Source organism: Danio rerio, chromosome 9 (assembly GCF_052040795.2).
Source record: "Danio rerio strain M-AB ecotype USA chromosome 9, GRCz13ab, whole genome shotgun sequence".
NCBI lineage: Eukaryota > Metazoa > Chordata > Actinopteri > Cypriniformes > Danionidae > Danio > Danio rerio.
Window position 1 is genome coordinate 48452501 of NC_141029.1, and position 12554 is coordinate 48465054.

At 33.1% G+C, this 12554-nt stretch overlaps 1 protein-coding gene across 5 annotated transcripts in view; it reads left to right on the top strand.

The window, feature by feature from the left end:
- Window positions 1-12554, top strand: part of slc4a3 (solute carrier family 4 member 3) — a 208714-nt gene that overhangs the window by 29816 nt on the left and 166344 nt on the right. The window lies entirely within an intron of this gene.

A 12554-nucleotide genomic window follows, 5' to 3' on the forward strand; every position in this document is an offset into this window, starting at 1 on the left:
TGTTAAAAATGAAATAATTTATGTGCTGTGTTTTTATTAGTGAAAGTGCCCGCTCAACTTTGACAAGGCCTGTCCAAAATTATATTTCTGCCACTATATGCAAATGCACTATTATTTTTGTCTTATCATTCTTTATTTTTCTGTTATGTTCAGAGATTTTAAATATTTATTTCCCCTCTAATTATTTTCAATCATCACGTTACATTTTGGTAATTTTCCCTCCAAATAAAATTTAGCCAAAGCTGCGCAACATATAAATAAATAAGGGTGCACATGTACCGATATTTAGCACCCCTATTTGATAGAGCGGCATAACAGTGTTTAGTCACATGGTTGCTTTTGCTTTTATGAAAAAAAAAATACTTGTTTCGGCTCTTATTTAGCCGTTTACATTGCGTTACCAAGGCAACTACTGATGCGTTTTGTGTAATGTTTTAAAGAGCTTTGTCGCAGCACGACAGTGGAAAATGAAACCGTATCCGTGCTGTCTGGCCCGGTTTGGCACGGAATGGAACAGTTCTGTTTAAAGAACGATTCAGCACGATAGTGGAAAAGCGGCTAAAGATGACGCTATTGTAATGTGTTGGGGACGCTGACAAGGAAGTGTGGATCCAAATGCAGGGTTTATAAGGAGATTGGTCAGGCAAGCAACAGTCAATGCAGGGGCAAACAGATCATACAAAAGGCGTAGTCATAAACAGATGATTGGTCAGTGCTGGCAGCAAGCAACAAAACAATAAAACAAGGCAAAAGATCAAACACGGCAAAGGAAATACGTCAGGATGTCTTAGTACAGTTAAACAAGACTCAGAAAAACGTGTGTGCTGCTTTTAAAGTCCATGTAATCAGTTATGATTAACACCTTCAGTTGTGCGTGTTAGCAATCAGCGGACAACCGGAACAGGTGTGAGTGTGTGGTGCATGAATGGATCTGTAGTCCATATAATGGCAGGTTTGTAGTGTTTTAGCGGTCTGTGTTTTACCAGCAATCTCCAAGGATTAGATAGCTGGTGATTATGACAGCTACATTGATGACAGAGGTCCTAGAAGATGTTTAAAACATTTACATCTGTCATATACGGGTCACCCTGGCCTAAATTGTGCGGCGGAGATTGAGTGTCCTGAATCATGTGTGGGTCTGCGGGTCTGCTGGATATATCTCATCTTATTCACTCACTAATTGGTCTAATACAATGAACTCTGCTCTGTTTCTGCCCATGGAAAGCAGGCATAATTGTTATTTCACTTAATTGTTTTATTTAATTCCATTGTTTGTGCACAGCCGCAGCCATTATTCATCAAACCATGATGAAATGATGGAGAACTGCATTATAACTGGGAACTTATCCAGAAGAGACGCGCAGATGAGCATTTTAAAGAGCTGATTCGCTTTCAGTCTCACAGTGCATCTGAAAAGCAGACAGAAGAGGCATATAGTGGCTGTTTTTGAACTTAAGGTATAGGGCTCCAGTGAGTCTGTGATCCTCGTGCATTGGGGATTTCTGTATTTAGGGCATGCTGGGTCTGGGGGATCAGGCATGCCTGTGATTAGCCTTTGGATGAGCTCTATTTAGACAGCCAAAGCTCTCAGTGGAACGACGCTGGAGTAAAACTCAAGACCCAGAGACAGCTGGAAGACGAGCTAACAAGCAGAATCGGCTTCACATTCAGAGAACTACACTTTTTTACAGTGTGTAGCCACCAAAATAAGCCTCTGTAAGCCGACTGCACCATGTCTGAAGTCAGGCTGGCACTTAAAGGAACACTCCATTTTTTTTTCACTCGTTTTACAAGTCACCTAAAGTTAGACAGTGGAGTTTTAACATTTTTTGAATCCATTTTGGATGCAATAAATCAATAGAGATCAATGAGAATCTGGTCTAAATCAGTCCTAAATACCCAGAATGTGTTGTGGTAAATCCGATTTCAGCTGATGGCGTGTATTGGGAATATTTTAATAACTCTGGTGTGACAGTATGGCGATCATACATGTGAAAGGGTTAATGCGAGGTGCTAATGGTCTAATCCGATTCAATAATTTATGCTAAGCTAAGCTAAAAGTGCTCCTGCCAGACCCAAAGATCAGCTTAATGGATGCAAAAATGGTAAAACTCGACTGTTTTAACTCTAGGTGACTTGTAAAATGAGCCTATTTCCAAAAAAAGTAGATTGTTCCTTTAAGGACACCTAAAGGTGGAGGCATTTGTGGTTGCAATGCTGGTTTCTATAGAGTCCAAGGCCTCTGGGACCATTAGCTAAATCTGCTTGTGCTTTGCGTGCCTAATTGTTCACGATAAGAGGCTATTAGTGTTAATAATTTACCTAGAGCTCCCTCGGAAACAAACATCTGGCCCTGATGTGCTCTCATTAGTGCAGACCTCAATGTGACTCGCACGTTCACTGGTGTGGCTGTTTGGGAGTCAAGCAATAATGGATGAACAGTGATGGACTTTTAAAGATGCTGATGCGGATTTGATACCAGTGCTTTTTTTAGACATTAGGATGCTGCAAGATATTTACGTCAACTTTGAGTGTCTTGATAGTTAAAAATATGCAAGATTAATTACAAAAATAAAATGAATAGAACAAATAAATGAAATATTTTTTAAATATTACAGTTGTTTTTAGCACCCCTGAATTATTAGGCCCCCTCTTTATTTTTTTTCTATAATAGTTTACATAGTTTTATAATAGTACATAATAGTTTTAATAACTCATTTCTAATTACTGATTTATTTAATCTTTGCCATGATAATAGTGAAAAATATTTGATTAGATCTTTTTCAAGACACTTCTAAACTGCTTAAAGTGACATCTAAAGGCTTAACTAGGTTTATTAGGTTAACTAGGCAGGTAAGGGTAATTAGGAAAGTTATTGTGTAACGATGGTTTATTCCGTAGACAATCGGAAAAAAATAACTGCTTAAAGGGGCTAATAATATTGTCCTTAAAATGTTTTTAAAAAAAAAAATAATAAAAACTGCTGAAATAACAGCTGAAATAAAACAAATAAGACTTTGTCCAGAAGAAAAAATATTATCAGACATACTGTGAAAGTTTTCTTGTCCTGTTAAACATAATTCAATTATGTTAAATCAAAGGGGGGCTAATAATTCTGACTTCAATATATATATATATATATAAATATATATATATATATATATATATATATATATATATATATATATATATATATATATATATATATATATATATATATATATATATATATATATATATGTATTATAAGTACATTAATATATATTATAGGTACATTTACCTTAGATTTAATATATGGTAATTGTAATAATTTTAATCCAGAATTAAGTTTAATGTACTATAATTTAATTAAATTTAACTGGAGTTTTTGTAATATTTTTATTTTATTTTGTTTAAAATTTAATTAAATGTATTTTTAATTTAATTTAATTAATTTGTTTTATTTAATTTATTTTGTTTAATTTTTAATTTAATTTAATTTTGTCTAATTTATTTTAATGAATATTTTTTAATTCATAATTTAATTTTGTTTTGTTTTATTTAATTTTTTAATAATTTAATTTAATTTAATTTAATTTAATTTAATTTAATTTAATTTTGTTTTATAAGTTTTTTATTTTATTTTAAATTTTATTACATTTTGTTTAATTTAATTTAATTTCATTTTATTTTATTTCATTCTATTTTCATTCATTCATTCGTTTTCTTTTTGGCTTAGTCCCTTTATTAAATGAGGGTCGCCACAATGGAGTGAACCGCCAACTTATCCAGCATACGTTTTATGCAGCTAATGCCCTTCCAGCTGCAACCCATCACTAGGAAACACCCATACACACTCATTAACACACATACAATACGGACAATTTTAGCCTACCCAATTTACCTGTACTGCATGTCTTTGGACTGTGGGGGAAACCGGAGCACCCGGAGGAAACCCACGCGAACATGCAAACTCCACACAGAAACGCCAACTGACCCAGCCGAGGCTCGAACCAGCGACCTTCTTGCTGTGAGGCGAAGGCACTAACCACTGAGCCACCGCATCACCCAATAATAATAATAGTAATAAAATATTAATAATAGATAAAATAAAAATAAGTAAAAACTATTTTTACACTTTCATTATAAAGACAGCCATAGTTGCAGGGGACATCAAGTGACCATTTCTTTTGCTGATCTCTGTTTACAGAGGCCACTCTGTGTGCCAGTGCAGCTCATAAATGATTTGTGGAGCTTTGATGGCTTGCTGAAGGGAAGAGGAAGTGCATGATGGACACTAGTCGGACACACAGGAAGCAGACAGGGTCACATATCAAATATGATGCATGTGTCTGTTAGCTTCATCCTCATGTAAGGTTGAGAGTTCACTTGACAAGAGCTTGGTTGCCTCAGACTAACAGTGGGACTGAGGAAAACCGTCTGCTTTCCCAGGTGAGCGATGTGTGGGACTGTTAATTTCTCCCATGATGCCCTCAGCATGCTCTCGGACATTAATAGCAGTTTTCCACTTGGGTTATTTGCAGAAGGCAAGTGAATCATTTGATGAAATATTCTGCTGTTGCTCTATAAATATGTCCAATAGGCTCTTTCCTGCTGTGTAGAGAGAGATAGTGAGAGAGAAAGAAAGAGGAAAGAGAGAGAGAGAGATGCATGAGAAGCCCAAAAGTCCTGATTTAGAGTTGAAAGTAAACAAGGTTATGTTAGTCATCCATTTAATTACCCCAAGCATGCTTTTTTAAGGCTTAAGTTTATGTTAAACATACTACAAAAGGTTTGTTATTAGCCTAAAATCTTTTCTCACAGTGTCTGAAATGGTTTGTTCAGAGATCTGGAGTTATAAATGTGGTGCACACACAAAATGGGCAGAAATATGGGTATGCTACTTATGCAAAACTCTATAAAAAACAAACTTAATGGGAGAATGTGTGGAGCTGTAAGTAAACTGAAAAAATATATAGTTAACTTTAAATATTGACTTAATTTAACCAATTTAGATCATCCTATTAGTTGTAATCATTAGCAAATAAATTAAAATACATTTTGATGCTCTGCTAAATAAATAAATAAATAAATAAATAAATAAATAAATAAATAAATAAATAAATAAATAAATAAATAAATAAATAAAAAGCTTTTTTTACTCTCCGTCTTGTTTCTAGTCCAAATATCAAAACATTCTTATATCAAGAAGCATTTTCTAGACAAGCCAAAAATATTATCTTGTTTTCAGAAATAAAATGTAACAATGAACTGCATTTTGCCTCAAAACTAGCAAAATTATCTGGCAATAGAGTAAGCAAAATAATCTTGTTTTTTGTTTTGACATAAGATTATTTTGCTTCCCCAGTTGACAGAATAATTTGCTTGTTTTAAAAAATCACTTAATATTATTTCTGAAAACAAGACAATATTTTTTGCTTGCTAGAAAATAAAAAATACATGTGAACAGTGAATATGTATGTTCACTTTTAGGAAGGTTTCTAAGCAAGTTTTATACATCAGACACCTGGGGCCTTATGTACAGGGACTTGCGTTGAATTAATACTAAAACATTGTGCACGGACAAAATAGTAAAAATATCAGATGTATGAAACACTGCGTACGCGAAATCCCACGCATATTCTCTTTATACATCTGAATTAACGTGAAATTGAGTGCAACATGCACGAGCACAAAACCTCCCCCTCATAAATATGGTAATGACTCCACTTTAGCAAAACCAAACGACAAAGCAATGGGAAAAGCAAGCAAGAATTAGAGATGAATTGGAGGTGCTCCTATCGGAGGTAGACCAGAGAAAAAACTGTGTTATTTGCAAGTTTGTCCTCCGGAATTAATAACAAAAGATAAAACAAAGAGTGGGAGAGTTTAGCTGATGCGGTCAATGCAGTGGGGTCTGAACATTGCACTGTGAGTGAATAAAAAAAAAGTCTGATGTAAAGGTGCAGGTTAAAGTTAAGACCGAACAGGCGGGGGAACAGGGATGCTGAGGAGAGAGTTGCCTCAATTGTGGGTGACACTTTACTGTCTGGAGTAGTATCTGTGTCTGTGGGAGACACAGATGTATTAGAGGAACACTTTATTAGGGCGGTATAGCAGCACCCCTTTACTCTTATCAAAGCAGCGTCGCCGGCATTTCAGCTGCCCAATCGCCCGCTCTACAACTGATTGAGTGCAAGAATGGGCATTATTGTATCTGTGCTCTTGTTCAGTTTGTGGGTTGTTGAAGGAGGTTCTTAGCCATGTGTTTAATGGATAACTTTGGTCTTCTGATATGCAGTTAAATAATTACGCTTAATAAAAAAAAAAAAAAACTTAGCAGGAATATTATCTTTAAATACATCTCTCACCAAGAAGCCACCCATCACGCACCCTGCTTCCTCACTGTCTCTCTTTCCAAATTTGGACCCAATTCAGCACAGAGCTCCAAGAGGATAGCTCTTGAAAATCTTAAACGGCTAATAAGCCAGTCATCATCATGGGCTAGAAAATCCCTGTGATCCCTAACAAATGCATTCCCTTCGGATTCGATCATTGACTATGTCAACTAATAAGGCCAATACCCCCATTGCCATAGACTAAGGGTTGTATACATTTGCAAATGCTTTTTTATGTTCTAAATCACATAATTGGTAATAAAAATATTGTGTCAATTAACCTATTTTATCAATTATAAATTATAAATCAATGGTTTTTTTGTGCGTGCACAGCATTGATAAAGGACAGAGTTCAGAGGACTGGTTCAGTCTGTTGGAATTTGTCAATAGCTCAGTGTGTTTTGGAATGAAATTCTCAATACCATATCTGAATTTCAACTCTAGAGATTTCTTTTGACTTTGTGATATTAACATGAATGGTGGAGCGTAATGATTTACAAAAATTCAAATTACTGTAATTGAGTAGTTTTTTACCGTTTACAAAAAAGCCAGATTGGGTAGGCTAAATTGTCCGTAGTGTTTGAGTGTGTATGGATGTTTCCCAGAGATGGGTTGCGGCGGGAATGGCATCTGCTGCGTAAAACATGTGCTGGATTTGGTTTGGATTTTGGTTTGGTGTCACGCCTCCTTTTTAAAATTGTACATTCTCGTACAACTGAACTCAAATGAATTCATACGAATTAGCCACTAAACTGATAAAACAAAGTACTTTTCCTCGTGAGATTAAGCTATAAATACTCATGGCGCGACCACAACTGACTGTTAAAAAGAATGGGAGGTGTGACTCTGATTGGTTTAATTCATGTTACGCCCAATACACACCAATAACTCATTACGGGATTAAGGACAAGCCTTTTAGACCATGCACTGGGTCCGCTGACTGTATTTTCCCTTTTTAAAATAGGAAAAGTGGATTTGGACATGTCTGCACAGTGCACTTTAGACCAGTGTTTCTCAACCATGTTCCTGAAGGACCACCAGCTCTGCACATTTTCCATGTCTCCTTAACCAAACACACCTGATTCAGATCAACAGCTCATTAGCAGAGACTGAAAACCTACAATGAGTGTGACAGACAAAGGACACATTTAAAACATGCAGTGTAGCTGGTCCTCCTAGAACATGGTTGAGAAACACTGCTTTAGACTATGTTCTTCTTATAGATTACTAGGCTATAAATACCCATGGCACAACCCCAATTAACTCTTAAATGGAATGAGAGATTCAACTCTCATTGGTTTAATGTATGTTAAGCCCAAAACACACCCATAACTCATTAAGAGAATAAAAACAACCCTTTTAGACCATGCGCTGGGTTCGCCGACTGTATTTCCCCTTCTTAAAATAGGATAAGTGGATTTGGACATGTCTGCACGGTGCACTTTAGACCAGTGTTTCTCAACCACGCTCCTGGAGGACCACCAGCTCTGAACATTTTCCATGTCTCCTTAACCAAACACACCTGATTCAGATCATCAGCTCATTAGCAGAGACTGAAAGCCAATAATGGGTGTGACAGACAAAGGACACATTCAAAACATGCAGTGTTGCTGGTCCTCCTGGAACATGGTTGAGAAACACTGCTTTTGCACTTTTTAGATCATTAAAATAGTGCCCAGAATCTTTGAAGATTGTATCTTTGAAGATTGGATCTCTGAGATTGTATGTGCAAAATCAATTGTTTAAAATAAGCAATTTCTAAGAAATAATTAAAAATAACTAAAACAATGCTAAAAGCACGTGAACACTAACTCCCCCAGCTGTTTGTGAGAGGTCTGTTTTCTCCATCCCATAGCTGTGAGTTTTATTCCACACTCGCCCACTACTGCTGAAATTTACTTTGTGTAGGTTCACTTGGTCCCTGTTTAAAGCAAATATGTTCTTAAACTGCCCTGTTAGCTTTAGGGCACTATACTGTGGTTTACATTTTATTTATTACTGTAAGTATACATGCAGCTGTTCATGTTTTTAAATATAACCTAACAAAGACCAGTGTCATAATGGAAATCATTTTTTTTCCTTTAGAGATATTAAAACATATCAAGGACATTGAGTTGTATAGTTAAAATAAAAAAAAAATCTTGCATTTTTTTAATTTAGTTTTTATAATACAGTTTATGCAAACTTATTTATGCAAACTTAATAAAACCAATTGATATTTATATCAGACTTTAATGATGAGCTTTATGGAGTCCTGCAATTTAATACTGATTAATTGCTTTATTCTATTGACAATAGTTTATTTTAATTGAGAGATCGATAATATATATTATCATTTGTTTCTATTTTTATTTTTAGAAGAAATTAAGTATTTTTGCTTTTTCAAATAAAAAATATTTTTTAAGGAAATGATTTTATTGAAAATTAAAACTGTAAAACAATATCACTTATGTTAAGTATTTTAATTATGTAATTCAGAAAATTACATATTATTACAATAGATATATAAAAACAAGTTTGTTTTTGTGAGTTTTTTTCTTGATACATGCGGAAATAAACGTTAAAAAAGAGTAACATTTGTTAAATTACCTAATATAAATGTAGATGTTTATGGTTAAGGACACCATTATTAAATGTATTATAATATAATTTTTGCCAGCAAAATAATAGGTTGGTGTCACGGTGGTGCAATGGGTAGCACGATCGCCTCACAGCCAGAAGGTCGCTGGTTCGAGCCCTGGCTTGGTCAGTTGGCATTTCTGTTTGGAGTTTGTATGTTCTCCCCATGTTCGTGTGGGTTTCTTTTTGTTGCTCCAGCAAGGACATGTGGTAGAGGTGAATTGGGTAAACTAAATTGTCTGTAGTGTTTGAGTGTGAAAGAGTGTGTATGGGTGTTTCCCAGTCTTGGGTTGCTAGAAGAGCATCCGCTGTGTAAAATAAATGCTGGATAAGTTGGTTCATTCCACTGTGGCGACCCCTGATTAATAAAGGGACTAAGCTGAGAAGAAAATGAATGAAAATAATATGTCTTAACTTATCTTTTAAAAAACATAATTCATTTGTAATAACTGACTGTTTTAATAGATGTAAGAACACTTTGACAGCTCCTAATTCACATTAAATGTAAATAAAATAAAACTTTGATTTTTAACAATTTAATTTTATTTAATAAAATCTAAAAATATAATTTAATTTAATTTAATTTAATTTAATTTAATTTAATTTAATTTAATTTAATTTAATTTAATTTAATTTAATTTAATTTAACTTTTTATTTACTGAAGATTAGTTCAATATATTGTGTTAATATTTGAGACATTTTTGTTGTAAATATTTTTATAAACAGTTTGAGAAATTATTGTTTTATTAATATTTTTAATCATTTTTAAAAATATTTTTTTGTTTTATAATTTTTTTTTATCCAGTTTCTTCTTGAATCCAACAAAATATTAAAGGTCAAATCTGCTTATGAGCTAAAAATATATGTAAACATTTATGCTCAACAAGAAAGCTTGTTGGTATGTTTGTTTATCTACATCAGTGTGTTATGAAAGAGCATTAAATATGAGCTCAGTGATGAAGAAATTAACTAATTGTTTTCATTCAGAGCCTGATTGGCATCATTGTTCAAAGGTTTTGACTGGATTCACTGATAACCTTTTCAATGCATGCAGAATGGTGACGGATGGAGTTATGTTGGAGTATGAAGATTCCACTGATGTTCAGCTCTGAAATAAAATGATTCATTGGATTTACTACATTTTTGTAAGGTAAGTGGTTGCAAACAATTTATATGAGATGAATTTAAGCAAACAAAATAAATTAAGTAATCTTCAACTTTAATTGTTTGTTTAAATTTAGCCCATATAAATAGTTTGCAATCACTTACCTTAAAAAATTTGTAAATCAAATGAATCTATTTTTCAGTGAATGATGCAGAAATGATATCCAGCAGGGTGCGGTTTATATGGCATACATGAGACGTATGCTGGAGCTTGTCTGCACTGACGCAGACTGGAGACATGAGTCATCTTCAGCTTCCCATAAGAGCTGTTTATCATAGAGCAGACACTGGACTCACACATGCAGAGCCCACACTGGCACCACTGCACTGGCACACCGCAATAATGTTGCATTGTGGAGAACCCACCGCTTGTCTGCTGGTTTAGTGTGAGCATGAGCTTGTTTGTAAATATATATATATAATTTAAATTAATGTAACTATGTAAATAATACTTTCTGTGTAATTAGCATCTCGTTAAAAAGGCAAAGTTTAATTTTATTTAAATAATGGTGAAACACAATCAAAATATTAATATAAGTCATATACACAATTTTAATTTTTATTCAAATTTACTAAATGAATAAAATAAAATTAAATATAAATTAAATTGAATTAAAATTTTATTTTATTTTATAATGTAAAACAGATTTCTGTGTAATCAGTGTCTTAAAAAGCCAAAATCTATATTAATTTATTTTAATTTAATATTTAAATTTTTTTTTTACAAAAAATGTATTACATTTTTTAAAATTTAAATAAATTCAAAATTGTATTTAATTTTGTATTTAATTTAATTTAATTATGTAAAAAAACGTTGATTTCCCTGTAATTTTTCTCTTGTTAAAAAGCCAGTTTAATTAAATTAAATTAAATTTATTTAACTTTATATTTTAATTTAAAAATATATTACATTTTTTACTACATTATTACATTTTTAAATATAATTTATTATTTTAATTTAAAATTTTTATAATGTAAAAAATGGACTTATGTGTTATTAGTGTCTTGTTAAAATAACAAAGTTTAATTAATTTAATATTTTTATTTAGTTTTTACTGTTTTTCATAATTTACAGTTTTAATCCTAATAAAAAATTATTTAATAAATAAAATAAAATATAAATTAAATTGTAGTGTTTTTACAATTAAATAAATAAAATTTTATTTTATTTTATTTTATAATGTAAAAAATGGAATTTATGTGTAATTAGAGTCTTGTTAAAATATATTTTATTTTTTATATTATTTTATTTTATTTTTTTCTTGTAGTTTAGTTCCTAAATATATTGTGTTCATGTTTAAGAATTGTTTGTTTACACATTGTTGTTCAAAATATTGACATTATTACAAACAAAAAATGCTAACACTTTATTTTGAGTTGTCACATACATTACATAGTAGTATTACTGTTAATTACAATTAATTATGCATACATGCAACTAACCCTAAACCTAAACTGCATTCCAACCCTAACCACATAGTAAGTAATTGACTAATATTGCTCTGTAGCCTCCTTTTTAGGACACCTTAAAAAAGTTAATTATGACCAAGTAACTTTTAATCCTCAAAAGCTCATATAGAAATCATATAGAAAGCACATATTTCTATATACTGATTTAGAAAGCAAATATTTCTATATACTGAGAAAGCAAATATTTTAAATTGAACTAATCAGTGGCATAACGGACGGGCCTGCAGGGTGACTAGGGTGTCAGTGTATGATTTATTTTTTCATCAAATTCAATTTAGTTCAATTCATATTTATTTCTATAGCACTTTAACAATTTAGATTGTGTCAAAGCAGCTTAACATAGAAAACTGAAACTGATACAGTGTCAGTGCGGTTTTCAGAGTTAAAGTTCAGTTTAGTTCAGTTCAGTGTTGATTAATTTTCACTGCTGAAAGTCCAAACACTGAAAAGCAAATCCATCGATGCGCAGCTCCACAAGTCTAAAAACCGAGCAAGCCAGTGGCGATAGTGGCGAGAACACAACTTCACCAATTGACAAACACGCACACCACCGGACGACAGCTCGTGCACACGCACACACAGACACACACACTACTCCTCCTCCATGGAGCTCCGTAAACAAAGCAGCAGGTGTCGCGTTTTTAACGTGGCTTTGCACGCGATATGAGAATATAGCCAGTTAACCTGATACAGTACACGCAGTTACAAGTAACAAATCACAGCTATATACATTTGCAAGCTAGAGTAAACGAGGCAACAACTTTAATCGCACGTACTTACACTTGAGAAATGGAGGAAGAAACCCATCCTGACATGTCCATCAGTAAGTTGCTCTTTACTGATCCTTCCTTTAACAAACGCTGATGATGTATTCTTTGTAGCATGTAGTTTGCAGAAGTTTCCAGTAGTTTCCAACTGCTTGG